At 38.9% G+C, this 16,579-nt stretch overlaps 1 protein-coding gene across 4 annotated transcripts in view; it reads left to right on the forward strand.

The window, feature by feature from the left end:
- The window catches only part of Pank1 (pantothenate kinase 1), an 89,259-nt gene that overhangs the window by 47,122 nt on the left and 25,558 nt on the right, over nt 1–16,579 (forward strand). The window contains exon 1 of one of the 4 annotated variants that reach the window (XM_042689207.1): nt 10,863–10,894. The exons of the other annotated variants lie outside the window; for them this stretch is intronic. The gene's annotated coding sequence lies outside the window, so the exon portion shown is untranslated. Of the gene's footprint in view, nt 1–10,862; nt 10,895–16,579 lie in introns of those variants that run through there. 4 annotated transcript variants of the gene reach the window in all.

A 16,579-nucleotide genomic window follows, 5' to 3' on the forward strand; every position in this document is an offset into this window, starting at 1 on the left:
AGAACAAATGCAGCTTACTCTGAGAGTGACATTGAGAACAACTTAGTGAATAAAAACACTGTGATTCATTTGACTCTTAATTTAGTGTTTGGGCAAAGTTATTTTTTAAAAGGGAAATGTCCCTCCTTGATCTTGCCTTTTTGATATCTCAGTCTTGGAGTGAGGCTGATAGGCCCTGGGAGATGTAAAGGATTAGGAAGAGGAAACACTTTTCCTTTTTCAGAACTACAAGAATTGAAAAAGACTTCAAAAAATTCAGCACAGTTCCATCCAGTTCTTGGGTCATCTTTTTAACCTACTCTCCAGGGATTGAAAAAAGTGACCTTGCAATCTTTGTTCTAGCAGATGGTGAATGACATGGATATTTCTAGGGACTTGTTGCTCTTAGCACAAGTACATATTCCTGGCTCTGGCTCCATGCTGAAGGGGATGCTTCAGGGACTTTGGGTAGACATTCAGGACAGAGTGGACCTGCATAAACCTCTGGCCAGTATGGGCAGTGCCAGTTACTTGTAGTCCTCTGGGCCTTCTAGACAACATTTACAGCTCAAAGTAGACTAGAGGCAGGCAGAGCTGATATTAATTGACTTCAAACCTAATAGGAGTCAGATTATAGTGAGGTATCTAGTAAAATGTAAGCATGTCTGCCATTAGGTAACTATCATTATTGGTGGCATTGTTTGAGATTCTTCTTTACATTATGTCAAAAGTCTAGTCTCTGCCCCATAACCCTGTGTTCTTTGGAATTACAATATATCTAATCCACCTTCCACATGGCAGTTCATTAGGTATTTGAAAACAGCTATATTACCATAACTCTTCCTCTGGCTGCTTGTGAAAAACTAAAACCTATAATCTTGTCTGCCAGACTTCACCCATATCATTCAGTTGAGTTGCTAGTAAGTAGTAATACAAGAATGGAAGAGGGATTTTGGGATTGTCACAAGGAAGGCAAGGAAGGATTTACTTAAATGGCCTTAAACTCTGTGATTTAATGGTTCCCAGAGTATCCATATGGACTAATGAGTTTTTATTCCTTTGTGATGAGCACTATGCTAGAATCTGGATAGGATATCCTCAAACCTCTGTCCCACAAGTAGCTGGATTACAGGTGTGCACCAACATGCTCGACCTTCCTCAACACTTTTGGTAGAGGTGCCATTACTAATTACACCAGGACCACAGACATAAATTAAAACTATCCTAGACAAACCAGGAGTCCAAATGGTCTGTTAGAGCCAGCTTATTCTGACAGTAGGGACTGATTCCACACATTTCTTCCTAATTTCTTGCAATATTTTTGGGCAGCCATCATTTTGGGCATGGTAGGTATATTTACACCATTAACAAGCACTGGAAACCAGGGTTTTATTTTTTAAAAGCCAGTTGTTAAACATTTACCAGGATACCAGTAACAGGGCCATAGTTCATAGATGAAAAGTAGAGAATTAGAGGAAAAGTGAACAACATCTACCTTGCTAAAGTGACGATGCTAGAAGATGAAAAGTTAGATGAAGGATATTTGTCCTTATCAAAGAATGCAATCAAGATCTGAAGTACAGTCAGCTCAGGGATAGCTGACACAGGCCGTGGGTTTAATCCCCCAGCATTACAAGGTTAAAAAAAAAATATTCCACAAATCTTTCAGGGCTCATTATAGTGTAAAGGTAGAATTTCATTTGAATCACATCTGCCTTACATTTTATTTGCCTCTTCTTATTCTCTTCTTGATCCAGAATAATCACAACTAGGTAACATTTTATTTAGTCAGTTTTGTTTAGGACTATGAAGTTGCCAGAGGTAGGGATGCACCACTGTAATCCCAGCAGGCTAGAGGCAGAGGCAGGAGAATTATGAGTCAAGGCCAAATAACTATGGAGAATATAAGTTAGCTTAGTGCTAGATTGCGTAGTGGTTACACAAAAGAGGTGTTGGCATATCATTTACTCATATTTAATTTGGTATGTTTTTATTGGAATGATTTGATTTCTAGTTACTTGTTCATTGTGATTTGGGAACTGTCAAAATTATATCTTTAGTAAATATAAATCTGGTCATAACTTACCTTAACTCACATAACTAAATTAGTCATTGTTATTTTTCATTGCTGAAATGTTAGGATAGGATGGCTTGAATCTCTTCATTTGTTTCTTCTTAAGGCAGGTAGGTGGAATTTGTTCTAGCCAGGTGGGAAAGAAATTTGATCTGTGTAGTTTCATAAACAGGAAAGCAAAACAGGGACTTCCCCAGCTCAAGTTTTGCTTCAAAGGTGACTGATTGTGTACACTTGTCCTCTCACTGCATTTGAAGACTGCTGGGATTTAAAAACAAAAAACAAAAAATCAAACTTTAGGAAAATTTCAGACGTGATAGAAAACTAGAGAGCACAGTATGTTGTACTGTTCAGCAGTCATCACGTGGCTTCTCTAATTACAAACTTGCTTTTGATCTTATTTTTATTTCTTCTATTAGAAGCCCAACTTCCCTTTCCCTAGCCCAGATTGTATTGAGACAAGTGTCTAATCATATCATTTCAATATTCAGTATGTTTGTATCTGTTTCTAAAGATTAGATTAGTACTCATTTTTAGAAAAATAAAACCATCTGTGCTTTCTTTATTTCTGAAACAGTAAGAAGTATATTACATCTAGCTGAGATTATTTGATTTGTAACGCACAATTAGATAAATGAATTCAGTTATCTAAATAGAATTAAAGTTGTTATATCTCACTTGAAAGAAGGTAATGAAAACATGATACATACTGTGTTCCCATCAGAGAATCTTTTTATTTACCATTACCTATTATTCTTTCTATGGAATTAATTTTTAACCATTTTTTCATGGTCTTAGAGTTGAAAGCTCATTCCTGGAATGAAAGAGTACAATGCTAGAAAGCTGCTGGAAGTTACTCCCCAAATCACTAGACTAGAAATAACTGGTATTTCCTATATGGTTTTTGTCTTGCTATAGATTAAGAAAGAAGGAACAGTATTAAGTTTACCGACTTTTTTCTTCTGAAGTCAGTGGAATGGAGTTAGTAGGAACAGACAAACTAGCTGTCCTGAAGATACTTAGGATACAGGACTATGCTTAGGCCCTGGAATCCAGTCACTGGATTCAAAGTTGAACTGGAGGTCTATAGAATAAGTACTGCTGCAATCTGTGAAATTTGCCACACTCTTTAGCTGCTATACCTTCAAAGCTATGCCCTGGAGCAAGGACAAAGATGTAGAATCTATTTAATCTCACTTTGTATATCAAGCATTTCTGAGGATCAAACTAGTTAAATTGTGGCCATTTCTTAACCTGCATAAATGCCAGAGTTTTTCTTTTGCCAGTTTTATGAAAATGCACTTCAAATGCATTTTTTGTACCTTCCTGCCTGTTTGTGAAAATGACTATTGTATTTTAATCACTTAAAAACATCAGTAACATCAGCAATATCAGTTTTATGCCAGTTGTAATACAGGAAAATCTTAGATAAAGGTATAAATTAGACTTGTTCAGTCATTGGATATTTGTTTTACAACAGCTAGCTATTTGCAGGCTATAATCTCCAGGGGTCTACATGGTTTATTCAAAACTATTCTTAACAATATTTTTCTTTGTAATTACAAAGCATGCTGGAGATCAACTAACTAATATTAAACATTATTTGTAAAATTGCCATAAAAGTAGGTTATGAGAACTATTAACTAGTGAGTATAAGTCTCTTAGCACAGTGCCTATCATGCAGCAAGACCTTAGTGTTATTTGGTACAATGTGACGTTGGGTTAACTCATTTGTTTATAAGTTTTAGAACAGGCATCTTGTTGTGAATAGACCATTCTTTGGCAAATCTGTAACCCTCAAGTCTTAAAATTTTCCTGTAGGCACATGTCCACAAAATAAATTGCATAAGTTCTAAAACACCACTTCAACACATGTGTACCAAACTCAATTGAATTTTAGTCAAGGCTTGGGCATATTTGCTTGGCCAGTGCTCTCACTCTGGCTCAGGTCAGTTGTATAATAACAAGTAAATGGGTAACCTAACAAACCCTTGACAACACTGTCTTAGCATCTGAGCACTTATTAAAAGTTTTGGATGGTGTGTGTGTGTGTGTGTGTGTGTGTGTGTGTGTGTGTGTGTGTGAACACTGTCTTAGCATCTGAGCACTTATTAAAAGTTTTGGATGGTGTGTGTGTGTGTGTGTGTGTGTGTGTGTGTGTGTGTGTGTGTGTGTGTGTGTGTGTTGGGTCCAGGGCCTGAATGCCATACTTTAGTTTTTTTGCTTAAGACTGATGTTCTACCACTTGAGGCATACTTCTACTTCTGTTTTGCTGGTTAATTGGAGATAAAGGTCTCATGGACTTTCCTGCCAGAACTGGCTTAACAAGTCATATCTTTATATCTCAGCCTCCCAAGTAGCCAGGATTACAAGCATCAGCCAATGGTACACGGTTTTTATTTGATTTCTTGTTATATTTCTCACAAGCCCAGTGAAGACTTGCTAGATATTTTTAGCATTCATCTTTTTTTGTGAAATGTTTTCTATAATGCTTTCCAAGCTGCTGAATCAGTTTTGATTCAAGAAATTTGAATCAAATTTCAAGGAAGCTGTTCAAAAATTAGTTAGGATTTGCACACTCTCTCTGAGTCAGACATTTCTCCATAATATGTAGCCAACAAAATTTTGCGAAATGGTTCCTAAAGTTCATGAACCTACAACTACTATACATAAGGGACAATTTCCTGAGTTTCACAAATGCAAATTCATTTCCCTCAACTTTATATAAAATTACATTAAGTGTAATATTATTTCTTTCATATGTGTGGTTCAGAGTTAAGATGCAATTTTAAAATTCCAATTTAAAAGAATATGGAGAGGCTAGGTGTGATGGCTCACGCCTGTAATCCTAGCTACTCAGGAGGCTGAGATCTGAGGATCATGGTTCAAAGCCAGCCCAGGCAAGAAAGTCCATGAGACTCTTATCTCCAATTAACCACTCAGAAAACCAGAAGTGGCTCTGTGGCTCAAGTGGTAGAGCACTAGCCTTGAGCTAAAGAGCTGAGGGACAATGCCCAGGCCCAGAGCCCAAGCCCCATGACCAAAAAAAAAGAATATGGAGAAACTACTGTTATTCTGACTTTCTTGGTTTGCTTTTGGTTGTTTTTGTTTTTGTTTTTGCCGGTCGTGGGGCTTGAACTCTGGGCCTGGGCGCTGTCTTCAGGTCTTCAGCTCAAGACGAGTGCTCTACCACTTGAGCACCGTGCCACTTCCGGTTTTCTGGTGGTTTATTGGAGATAAGAGTCTCACAGACTTTCCTGCCCAGGTTGACTTTGAACCATCCTCAGATCTCAGCCTCCTGAGTAGCTAGGATTACAGGTATGAGCCACCAGCATCCGGCTGCTTTGGTTTTTGATACAGCGTTTTGTGATATGACCTAAACAAAGTCCAATATTTTAAATGCTCCTATTTGTATTTCTCAAGCTTTCTTCTGTTTTCTCAATGAGATAATATATCGAGCTGTGTCTGCATTAGTATAGAAAATGATTGTTGTTGCTAATTGCAGTGACTGTCACATGTGACAATTTACCAGTGACAGAATGACGGCCCAGGAGGCAGCTGAAGGCTCGAAGGAAACAAGCACTTCTTTTTCTTTGTTGTTACTCTTTTCTTTTCTTTCTTCCTTCCTTCCTTCCTTCCTTTTTTTCTTCCTTTCTTTCTTCCTTTCTTTCTTCCTTCCTTTCTTTCTTTCTTTCTTTCTACAGGATCTCAGTATGTAGTCTAGACTGTTCGAGTAACTCTGGATCTTCCTGCCTCAGCCTCTGAACACTGTATTAAATGCATATACCATCATACCTGGCAGGAAACAAATAATTTTGAACAGCCAAGATGAGTGCTGTTAAGTGGATGGAATTGGAGATCCTCACACATCTTACATTTGGAGATATTTCCCATGCTGTACCTCAGAGTGAACACTGGGCAGCAAACCCAAGTCCTTGTACTTGCCAGGAAAACTCTCTGCTTCAGCCCTGAAAATCACATTTTTAACAGACTTGCTTTTCTGGTTTCTCTGCTTTCACACAGTGTAGGTACTAGGTAGACATATTTCATCAACACTGACAGTAGCAAAACATTAATAACATTAGTCCCAAACCAAGACAGAATGCTCTAATAGAGACGAAAGAACACTCTAGCCACCTGGGAAGTGTGTGTTCACATGATTCCTTTTTTGTCAGATAATATTTTTATATAAATATGTCATGTTACTTTGTCATGTTCATTAGTTGGTGATATTTAGTATGTCTTCTGCTATGAGCATTCATGGACTGGTATTTGTGTAGATTCACCTTTCCATGCTTCTTGGGTATATATCTAGTAGTGGAACTGTTAGACTATATACTAACTCTGTGATCAACTGCTTGGGAAACTGCCAAGCTGTTCTCCAAAGGAATTGCAGTATCTAATATTCCCACCAGGTCTGTTTCTTCTTGTCACTAACACAGTTTTCTTTCTTTTTAATTATGTTTTATTGTTATTTTTTACTAAGCAGTTGTACAAAAAGGTTTCTAATTCCATAAATCAGGTTATGAGTATAATGCGTCTTGATCAATGTCATTCTCCTCCATTTCTCCCCATTCCATCTCTACCCTCAAGTTATGTAGTTCAATTTTCACATAATGTGCATGGAATACAATGATTATGTTGCTCACTTTCCGTTTCTCTACTAACATGCTCCCACTCTCATTTGTCCTCCTCCCAAAAAGCATGGTTCAGTTTTCTTTCTCTTGTTATCATTATTGTTATTACAGCCATCCTAAGTGGGTCCAAAATTATATATTATTATGGTTAATATTGTCATTCCTCCTAGTAACGTTGTTGAGCATCTTCTTATCTTCTTATAATGAGCCAGAGTTCTTAGATCTTCCAAGTACTAACATCCTGTGAATTTGAACTTTTGGGGGACCCATGACCTAAACTTTCAAAAACTTTAAAGTTTTTGAAAGACTAGAAAGGGTCAGACTTCACTCTGTGATGACTACTATACTAAAAAAAAAAGGATGTTATATGAAAAACTGTCATTAGTAAATATTAAAAAGAATTGTTTGCATTAGCTCTTGTTTTGTTCTTGTGTAATGTGCATTTCATTCCTTTTTCCAAATAATCCTTGACTCATCAATACTTATGGGTTAGAGGTGACAAGGGGGCAGATACATTGCCATGTCTGAATTTTATTCACCACAATACCTCTTTATGTCTTAAAACTCCAATAAATATCTACTCACTTAGTGAATGAGTCAGAATGTGGTTGAGCTGGGTGCCAGTGGCTCACATCTAATCCTAGCTCTTCAGGTGGCTAGGAACTGAAGATCATGATTCAGAGTTAGTCTGGACATGAAAGTCCATTAGCCCCAAAAAGCTGAAAGTGGAACTGTGGCTCAAGTGGTAAAGCTCTAGCCTTGATTGTAAAAGTTAAGGAACAACATGCAGGTCCTGAGTTCAAGCCCCAGTACTGGCATAAACAACAACAAAATGTAATTGATCCTGGACTATTTGAGGCAGGTGCTTGTGACTTTATTTAGACTTGCACTGCTATTAGAACAGGTGCTACGTCCTTCTTTAGTCCCACAGCACCCCTTGGTAGCCTTACGGTTTGGCCAGATTTTGGTAGTTAAGGCTGAAGTAAATGAACAAAGCCTATTCTATGGGCATGTTCTGCTTGGTGGTACCACCTAGCAGTGCTATTCTCTCTGAAGCCTCTCTAATTAACTACTACCTGGAATTAAATTGTTCGCATCCCTAGAGGAAGTCAGCATGCTCTAGTGGCTTGTCAAGACAGAAAGCTAAACCTCTTGGTGGTTTATACTGGGATTTGCTTAAGCAGGTAATGAGATTACCATCTTGAGCCCAGCTCAGGGCATTGAAAGACTGGAGTAGCTGCTGTTCCTGGTAGATACTGTATCAAAATGATCCCCTTGGCAATAATCACACAGGAACATGGTGGTTAGTTGTGTTCTTTAGAACCCCTGGGAATGATTATAACTGGAATCTTCCTTTTTATCCAAGAACATATCTTCCTTCTCTTCCTTCCTCCCTCTCTCCATTCCTTTCTTCCTCCCTCCCTCCCTCCCTCTCTTCCTTCCTTCTTTCCTTCCTTCCTTCCTTTGGTAGCTCAGGCTGGCTAGGTAGCCCAGGATGGCCTTCAACTCTTAATCCTTTCGGCCTAATTGCTGGCGATTACAGATGTATATCACCATGCTCTGTCAGAGACTGTATTTCTAATGAAGAAGGTGGTGTAACTAAAGCTGAGGACCATGTGGAAGATAGATATTTATCTTCTATTGGCTCTAGGCTGGGCAAGACTGGAAGCCTCTTCCTGAGAAATAACTCTGTACCTATCTTCCACACACCCTCTCCACACAGCTAAAGAACTTACTGTGAAGTAATGCTCTCTCCCATTAAGAGTGGCATGGAGAAGCTCCAAAACCTTGAGAAAGAGGCTGGGCTCTCTGAGCTGCTCACGGACTTGAAGAGCATGAAGTAATAAAGTTTCTTTTACTTCAGGGTTTAATGTTTTTGGATGCCCTCATCTTCAGCTTCATCTTGCTTGCTCCTGGTCCAGATCCAAGTTAACAATGTACTCCAGGGTGCTATTGGAAGGAACCTTGGTATATGGTTTCCTGAAGAGCCCTTTTCAAATTTTGACCTGAAGACTTGGCTTTAATGTGACTACTTCTGTTTGTTGTTTTGATTTCATAAAATAATTGATGAAGTCCAGCCATGTGGAATGCAGATCAAAGAAATGCCTGCATGCCCTAAACATTTGAATATATGGTTGCCAAAGCCAGCTACTTTATAGAAGAATGCATACTTACTTTGACAATGACCATGACTGGACAAGAGGAAGTCACTGATAGAAATTAATTATGAATAGAACTTCTAAACCACAGCTGTGTGGATTAATCAAGCATGAGATGATAGCTAGAACTTTTAAAAGCTATATGCAAAATTTAGAAAAAAATCACCTGCAGTACCAATGTAAATTAAATTATTCATAAAAAATTGAATTAACAAGCCACCTAAGTATCTTCTGGGGTCACTGCCGTGCATTGCCCTCAGCTGTCAGCCTCAGAATTCTGCCCTCACAGCTTCAGCAAGGTCAGATCATTCAAACTCTCATGTGTCACTTTGAAGACATACTCCAGCTATTTATAGCATTTATGTAGATTCAACTAGAACTTAACCGATGAAAATTACAGGGGACGTGCCTTGAAAATATGGAGTCAGAATCTCTTGGTGAAAGCTTGACAATCTATACTTTTGCTTTTATTTATGTATTTATGATTATTGTGTATGTGTATGCGTGTGCATGTGTGTGTGTGTGTCTGTCACTGGGGATAGAACACAGGGCCTCCTGCGAGTGCTCTACCACTGAGTTATACTCCCAGTCTGACAATCTGTATTTATAACATGTGCCTTAGTTGGGTTTTACCATTAGACAAATTTGAGAAACCATGTAGTTAAATATGACCAGTCATTAAAAAAAAACTATAATTAAAACCTTGTCTTGAATATTTAGTTGTGCTTAAAACGAAAGTTGACATTGATTTAAGGGAATGTGATTATAAACAAGACAGATAGATCAGTGCCTTCCTGGATGTCCTTCCTGTGCAAAAAATCAAATGCAAATTATATTTTATGGTTATGTGGGTGTCATGCATTTCCTTCAACCTGTAACCTCCTATGTTTTCCTCTGATTTTAAAAGAACTAAAATATATTGTGTGGGTAAAAGTATTGCAGGTCCTCAGTACTGTGCCTACTGTGGCCTAATGTAAGTTGGCCCTGAGTGGCAGAGTTAAAATCCAGACTCCACTTCTGTATGTTGCTGCTCTGATAATACTTCCATTTGCCTCAGTTCTGAAAGGAAACCTCCCTGTTCCCCTTTCCTCTCACTTATGGAAATATGATCACCTTTTGTTCTTACCATCATCTGGGCAAGAGAAAGAAAGATATCAGAATCTGGGTCTGTGCCAGCAGAAGAACCCTTTCTTTACAACACACCACATTTAATGAATGGATCTCGACCTGACAGTGTTAAGTTGGTAGTTGTGTATAGCTTGGGTATGGTTTGTCCTTATCCAAGCTCATGTTGAAATTTGATTCTCTATTTGTTGGTGTTGGGAAGTGGGTCTTCAGAAGAAATTAGGTTATAGGGTGCTGACTTTCTGATAGGATGAAGTCTAGATTTATCTGTTTCAGGAGAAAGAGTTGGGTAGTTTTCAGACATTGGATTAACTCATAAGAAAGCAAGTTGTTATTAAGCTGGCTTGGCGTACATGTACTTTCCTTACATGCCTGCTTCCCCTTTCCAAGTTTTCCTCATGATAGGACACAGTTCAGGCCTTTGAGGCCCTTACTAGAAGGCAGGCAGATGCTGACTCCATGCTTTTGGGCTTTCCCATCCTGAACCAAGACCCGTAAAACCTTTTTTCTTTTTTTTTAAATTTTTATTTACTTTTTATTGTGAAAATACTGTACAGAGGGGTTACAATTACATGGGCAAGATAATGAGTACATTTCTTATCGAGCATTGTAGCCTCCTCCTTTGTTTCCCCTTTCCATCCCTTCCCATCCTCCCCCTGCCCCCCCACCCAATCCTCCCCCCTCCCCCCACCAAAGTTGTAAAGTTCGTTTTGGACATGACACCTTGTACTTCTCATTGTTGCAACGGGTCCACCTGTATCCCTATTTAAACGACTTGTTTTTCCCCTTCCCCTCCACAAATTATACAGACATCAAATACAGTGAAAACAGGGGTTATACTGTGGGGAAAACCTTTTTTCTTTTAAATTACTAGCCACTGGTGTTAGGTTTTTACAACGGAAAATGGTCCAAGATAATAGGTAAATCTGTTATTTTTCCCACCCTTAATTCCTATCTGAAGCAACCTTTGTATGACAAGTGTCTGGAATGGTTGAACAACTTTGCTGAGTGTCATGCTTCCCAGGGCCTCGAGTTTATACACAAGAGAGCTCTACCACTGGGCTACCATTCCCAATCAATTTCACCACTGGTGTCCAGGGAATCTTGATATCAGAGTTGACTTTGATGTAGGTGTTGGAGCAGAAGAAAAGGAACTATTGAGTTAGGGGAAGGCATGCTGTTTACAAACAACAAATCACACATTTGCTATCTGCTCACAGAAACAAAACTAAAACAGTGTCTTTTTCTTTTACATTGTTATAAAGCATTTTTAAAAAAGAATATGGAGAGGGTAGGTGTGATGGCTCACGCCTGTAATCCTAGCTACTCAGGAGGCTGAGATCTGATGATCACGGTTCAAAGCCAGCCAGGCAGGAAAAGTTTGTGAGACTCTTTTTTTTTTTTTGGTCCAGTCGTGGGGCTTGAACTCTGAGCCTGGACGCTCTCCCTCAGCTCTTCAGCTCAAGGCTAGCTCTCTACCACTTGAGCCACAGTGCCACTTCTAGTTTTCTGAGTAGTTTATTGGAGATAAGAGTCTCACGAAGGGCTGGGAAGATGGCTCAGTGGTAGAGGGCTTGCCTTGCATGCCTGAGGCCCTGGGTTCGATTCCTCAGCACCACATAAGCAAAATGAAAAAAAAGCCCAAAGTGGCTCTGTGGCTCAAGTGGTAGAGCGCTAGCCCTAAGCTGAAGAGCTGAGGGACAGCGCCCAGGCCCAGAGTTCAGGCTCCACGACTGGACCAATAAAAAAAAAAAAAGAGTCTCACAAACTTTTCCTGCCTGGCTGGCTTTGAACCGTGATCATCAGATCTCAGCCTCCTGAGTAGCTAGGATTACAGGCGTGAGCCACCAGCACCTGGCTCTATAAAGCATATTTTAAGTAAGAGTTTTTAAATAACTCAGATTATGAAGTTCAAATTCGTTCACTGTTAAAATTTGAAAAGCATCAGAAGAAGAAAAAAGATAATTTTAACCCATGTTCCACAGAGAATAGCTATCAACATTTGGCCTCAAGTGTCTAGCCTTACTTTCTATTTCTAAATAGCAACAGTTTTAAACAAACTGATGCCATATAAAATGTCCCTTTCAATCACTGTTCTTTTCTCTCAATGATGTATAATGGACATTCTTCTCACATCCTTAAATGATGCTCAGCAAAATTATTTTAATGGTGATGTGCTGGTTTATTGTGTTAATGGGATTATTTGCCCTCTGTAAAGATGTATCATGGTCGTAGTCGTCATCATCATCATCATCATCATCAAGTTCCAGGAACTTGAACTTAGGGTCTGGGCACTGTCCCTGAGCTTCTTTTGCTCAAGGCTAGCATTTACCACTTGAGCCACAGCATGACTTATGGCTTTTTCCGTTTATGTGGTACTGAGGAATAGAACCCAGGGCTTCATGCATGCTAGGCAAGCACTCTGCCACTAAGCCACATTCCCAGCCCTGTTATTTATTTTGTTGTTGGTAGTGCTGGAATTTTAACCAGGGCCTTGTACCTGCTATAAGCTAACACTTTTGTTCATATTCATAATTGTCTCTGGATAAAGTTAAGACCAAACTATTGACAAGGTTAGGAATCTGGAAGCTTTTAATATTATTTCCATGGAGCTCCATGGAAACACTTTATATTCTGACTGGTAGTGTGTGAGTACTTGTACTTGACAATACTGGGAATTATCACAGGTTTAAAATTCAACCTAAAGATATCTCATATCCATTTATTTGAAAGGGGACCTTGATTTATGGTTTCTTTGCCCCTAAGAGGATTTTTTTCCAATCATATAGCATATTAAACCATTTCTTTGCATAAAGTATTTAAGATTTAACAGATTGTTTCCTGTTCACTTATTATGTATTTCTTTAAAACATTATTAAAGTTTATATTCACCATTTTAATGTCTTTAGATAGCTCTTAGGTTTTCAATTCTGATGTGTTATGCTGTTAACATTATGGTTTTGGAAGGGTGTATGTGTGTATGTGTGTGTGTGTATATGTGTGTGTGTGTATATTCAGGGCAGGGAATGTGAGAATCAGGAAGAATATTACTGATAGGTTAGTCTATCCCCATTTACAGATTAGTAAATGGTTCAAATAAGAAATGTTCCCACAGAAATTTTCTGTTTGATACTCCCAGTTACAAGTGTCAAGCAACACAATTCAGATTGGTCTGGCAAAATAGGAAATGTATTGACTTATCAAGCTGAAGATGAGTTTGTTATCCACTGTGCCTCACTTTAAACAATTCTTTGAACTTTCTTTTTTTCTTTCTTAGTTTTTTAAAAAATTTTGAGACAGTCTTACTATGTAACTGCATTGGTCTCAGATTCTTGCTATGTAGCCAAGGTTGGCCTCAATGTCTAGCTCTTCCTGCCTCCAGTGCCTCTGTACTAGAATTGCATGTACTACCATGCCCACTTTCTTTGATCTTTCTAAATCTCAGTTTTCCCATCTGTAGTCAGAATGTGCACTTTACATTTCTGTGTAAATACTAACAGTTACATCTGCTCTCAACCAAATTGACACATAATAAAGGGAAAGCTAGTCTTCTGAGATAAGAAATACTTTAAAAATTATAATTTTATTACACATTTGGATCTGACTTAAAGGGTATCTTTTTTTTTTACCTTGTAGAAGTCTCTAGGCAAGTCAAACAAAATTAATATTAACTTAATATAAAACTATATTTAAAATGCTTCATAAATGGTTTTATTGTTGATTACTCAATCCTCAAAATATCCTTTACCCCTGATAGTTTGATCAACCATTCTTCTTCTTTTTCTTTCTTTTGTCTGTCCTGAGGCTTGAACTCAGGGCCTAGGCACTGTCCCTGAGCTCTTTCACTCAAGGCTAGGGCTCTACCACTTTGAGTACAGTTCCATTTCCAATTTTCTGGTGGTTAATTGGAGATGAGTCTCATGGACTTTCCTGCCTGGCCTGGCTTTGAACCATGATCCTCAGATCTCAGCCTCCTGAACAGCTAAAATTACAGGTATGAGCCACTAGTGTCTGGCTCAACCAGTCTTCTTCATGTACTAGAAAGGGAAATTTCAATTTGCTGCTCTCAATTCGCAGTGATTGAAACCAGCCCTAACTGGTGTTCTGACCATGGCAGTCATAGTTTATTGAGTCAAACCTATGTTCCACAAAGTAATTGATTACACAGGTGCCTAATTTACATTCAAGAAAAAATAGAGTCGCGCATTTCTTAATGATACAGGTATTTGCATCACAGGGCAGTTTCATTACTGTACACAGATGCTAGGGAATACTCAAAAAACTAACCTGTTGATGTTGGCACTAAGTGATATATAGTCTTAGGCAACCACTGTCCAATATGTGGCCCATTATACACTGGAATGTGTGTCACAAATAACTAGAACATTTTGGGAAGTTTGTCTCACCAGAAATACTTCTTGAAACTCTGTGGTGGGAAGCACCAATTATGTTGTTTTACTTACTCACCTGAGGACAATGTAAAGAGGCAGTGATTTATTTTTGCTCATAGTTTCAGAGATTTCAGCCTTTGGCCCTGTTGATCCTGAGCCAATAGTGACAGAACATCATGGCAGAAAGAACAGGAGAGTCTTCACCTCATGGAGGACAGGAAGTAGGGAAAAGAAATATAGGAAAGCTCAAGAGCTAGATAAACACCACCACCCACCCCTTCCCAGGACAGGCCACAGCAGCAGTGAAGCCATTTGATATTAGACAGAGACATGTAGAACCATGAGCTAAAGCAAACCTTTTAATTAACTCAGGTGTTTCATTATGGTCATGCAATGCCAGCTAATATAGCAAGTTAATCCTGCAAGAACGCTTAAAACAACAAAAGTTTGTGTGTCAGAATACAAGTTCACTGCTAGTGACTGGAATCTCCATTTTGGCTTATCTTCATTCTCAGACCCTTATCTTACATTGTGCTGATATGGTAACAGACTCTTCTGGAGGGTTTGATACCAGGTGAAGTGCTCTTTTCACAACTCACCAGGCAAGTTAGGAACATTGCCCAGATAAATTATTAAAAACTCAGATCTAACCCCATAGGCCTGGAAGAAAGAGACGTAAATGTCTGGCCAGCAGAGCTAATGACTGACAGTTTGTTCCTCTGATTAGCAGATATTTGACACACACTCTGTCTTGTAGGCACAATACATTCCTGCTTTCCCCAGAGGAGGCCATCCCAGGGTGCCACCTATCATGCCATCTGAGTGATGCCTAATTTAGACTCTAAACAAGAGGATAACACAAAGTCATTTCTCGTTCAACTCTGGATATGGTTCTTCTTGATATAGTGTCCTCTGCATAGAAAAGATAATCTATTTGATTTATACACACACACAAACACACACACACACACACACACACACACACACACACGCACGCACGGACACACAGACAGAGCACATTAATATAGTAAAACAACTATATACTGTCATTTGAAAAGGGGTTGAATAGAAGATTCTTAGCAGCCACTGGACCTCAATTCAGAAGCAAATGCAGAACACTCCCACCTCCCAATATGTTTCTTCGGGGCCTTGGTTTTTCCTGGCAGGGGAGGGAACTCCACAGTTTATTCCCTTCATCCTTTGTGTCTATCCTTTGGAGGATGCCCTTTTTCCAGCAGACTCCTTGATCATATCTGTTAGGTTAAAATTTTTAAGTGGACGTTGTTTTGGCTGAGCACCTGAATGAGGCCCTTCAGACCAAGCTAGCAATCTAAGTGAAGTCAGAAATTCCATGTCACCAATCTGAAATTACAGTTTATCTGACTTCCTGAGAAATCCAGATTAGCAAAATGACTGGCAAACTTCCTAAAAGCAGGATAATAATTTCTTCATTGTTCTGTCTCCAGTCACTACCTCATAAAGAACTAACTTTAAGATGACCAAATCCATGGTTTGGTCTTTTGTTTCTACTTACTTCAGTCTGCTCTTTCTATAAATCCAATATCCTTTTCTTGGATCATTGGAACACTTAATCTGTTTCATGGAATGGAGTGCTGTGCAATTCTAGAATGAAAATAAAGCCAAACTATGAGTGAAGATTTGCTTTGCATGTCCCAGGACAGGCTTGATCCCCAGCATCCCCCATAACTACTCACACCAAATTGTAGAAAATGAAGTCTAAACTAAATTGCTCTAACTCTGGCCTCTGACAGATCTAAGGAACATGGGCTCCTTTGAGTCTGAGCAGCCTTCTCAGTTGCTGCTGCTGCTGCTGTGTGTGTGTGTGTGTGTGTGTGTGTGTGTGTGTGTGTGACTGAGCCTTGAACTCAGGGCTTTGTGTTCTGTCTTGACTGAACTGAGAAGCCCTAAAGTTAACTTTATCTATACTTAGAAACATCTCAAGTGTTTTAGAGTGTTAATAGTAGGCAGGTAGCCATTCTCTTCACTTGAGAATGAGAGTGTAAAAGCTAAATGCAAAGTGCTAGTTGACTGTTTTACTCAAAAGCTTTCTCTTCATTGTTCTGTTCTGTTCTGTTCTGTCTCTTGGGAAGGAGAAGCAGCACTTTTTTCTAACCTGCAATCTGACTTTATGAATTTCATTCTCCCTGTTGTTTTTGGTTGTAAACTATTCAATTGTTTTCTAAGCTCTTCGCC

The sequence above is a fragment of the Dipodomys spectabilis genome, unplaced genomic scaffold (genome assembly GCF_019054845.1).
Source record: "Dipodomys spectabilis isolate Male_0828 unplaced genomic scaffold, ASM1905484v1 ptg000125l, whole genome shotgun sequence".
Classification (NCBI taxonomy): domain Eukaryota; kingdom Metazoa; phylum Chordata; class Mammalia; order Rodentia; family Heteromyidae; genus Dipodomys; species Dipodomys spectabilis.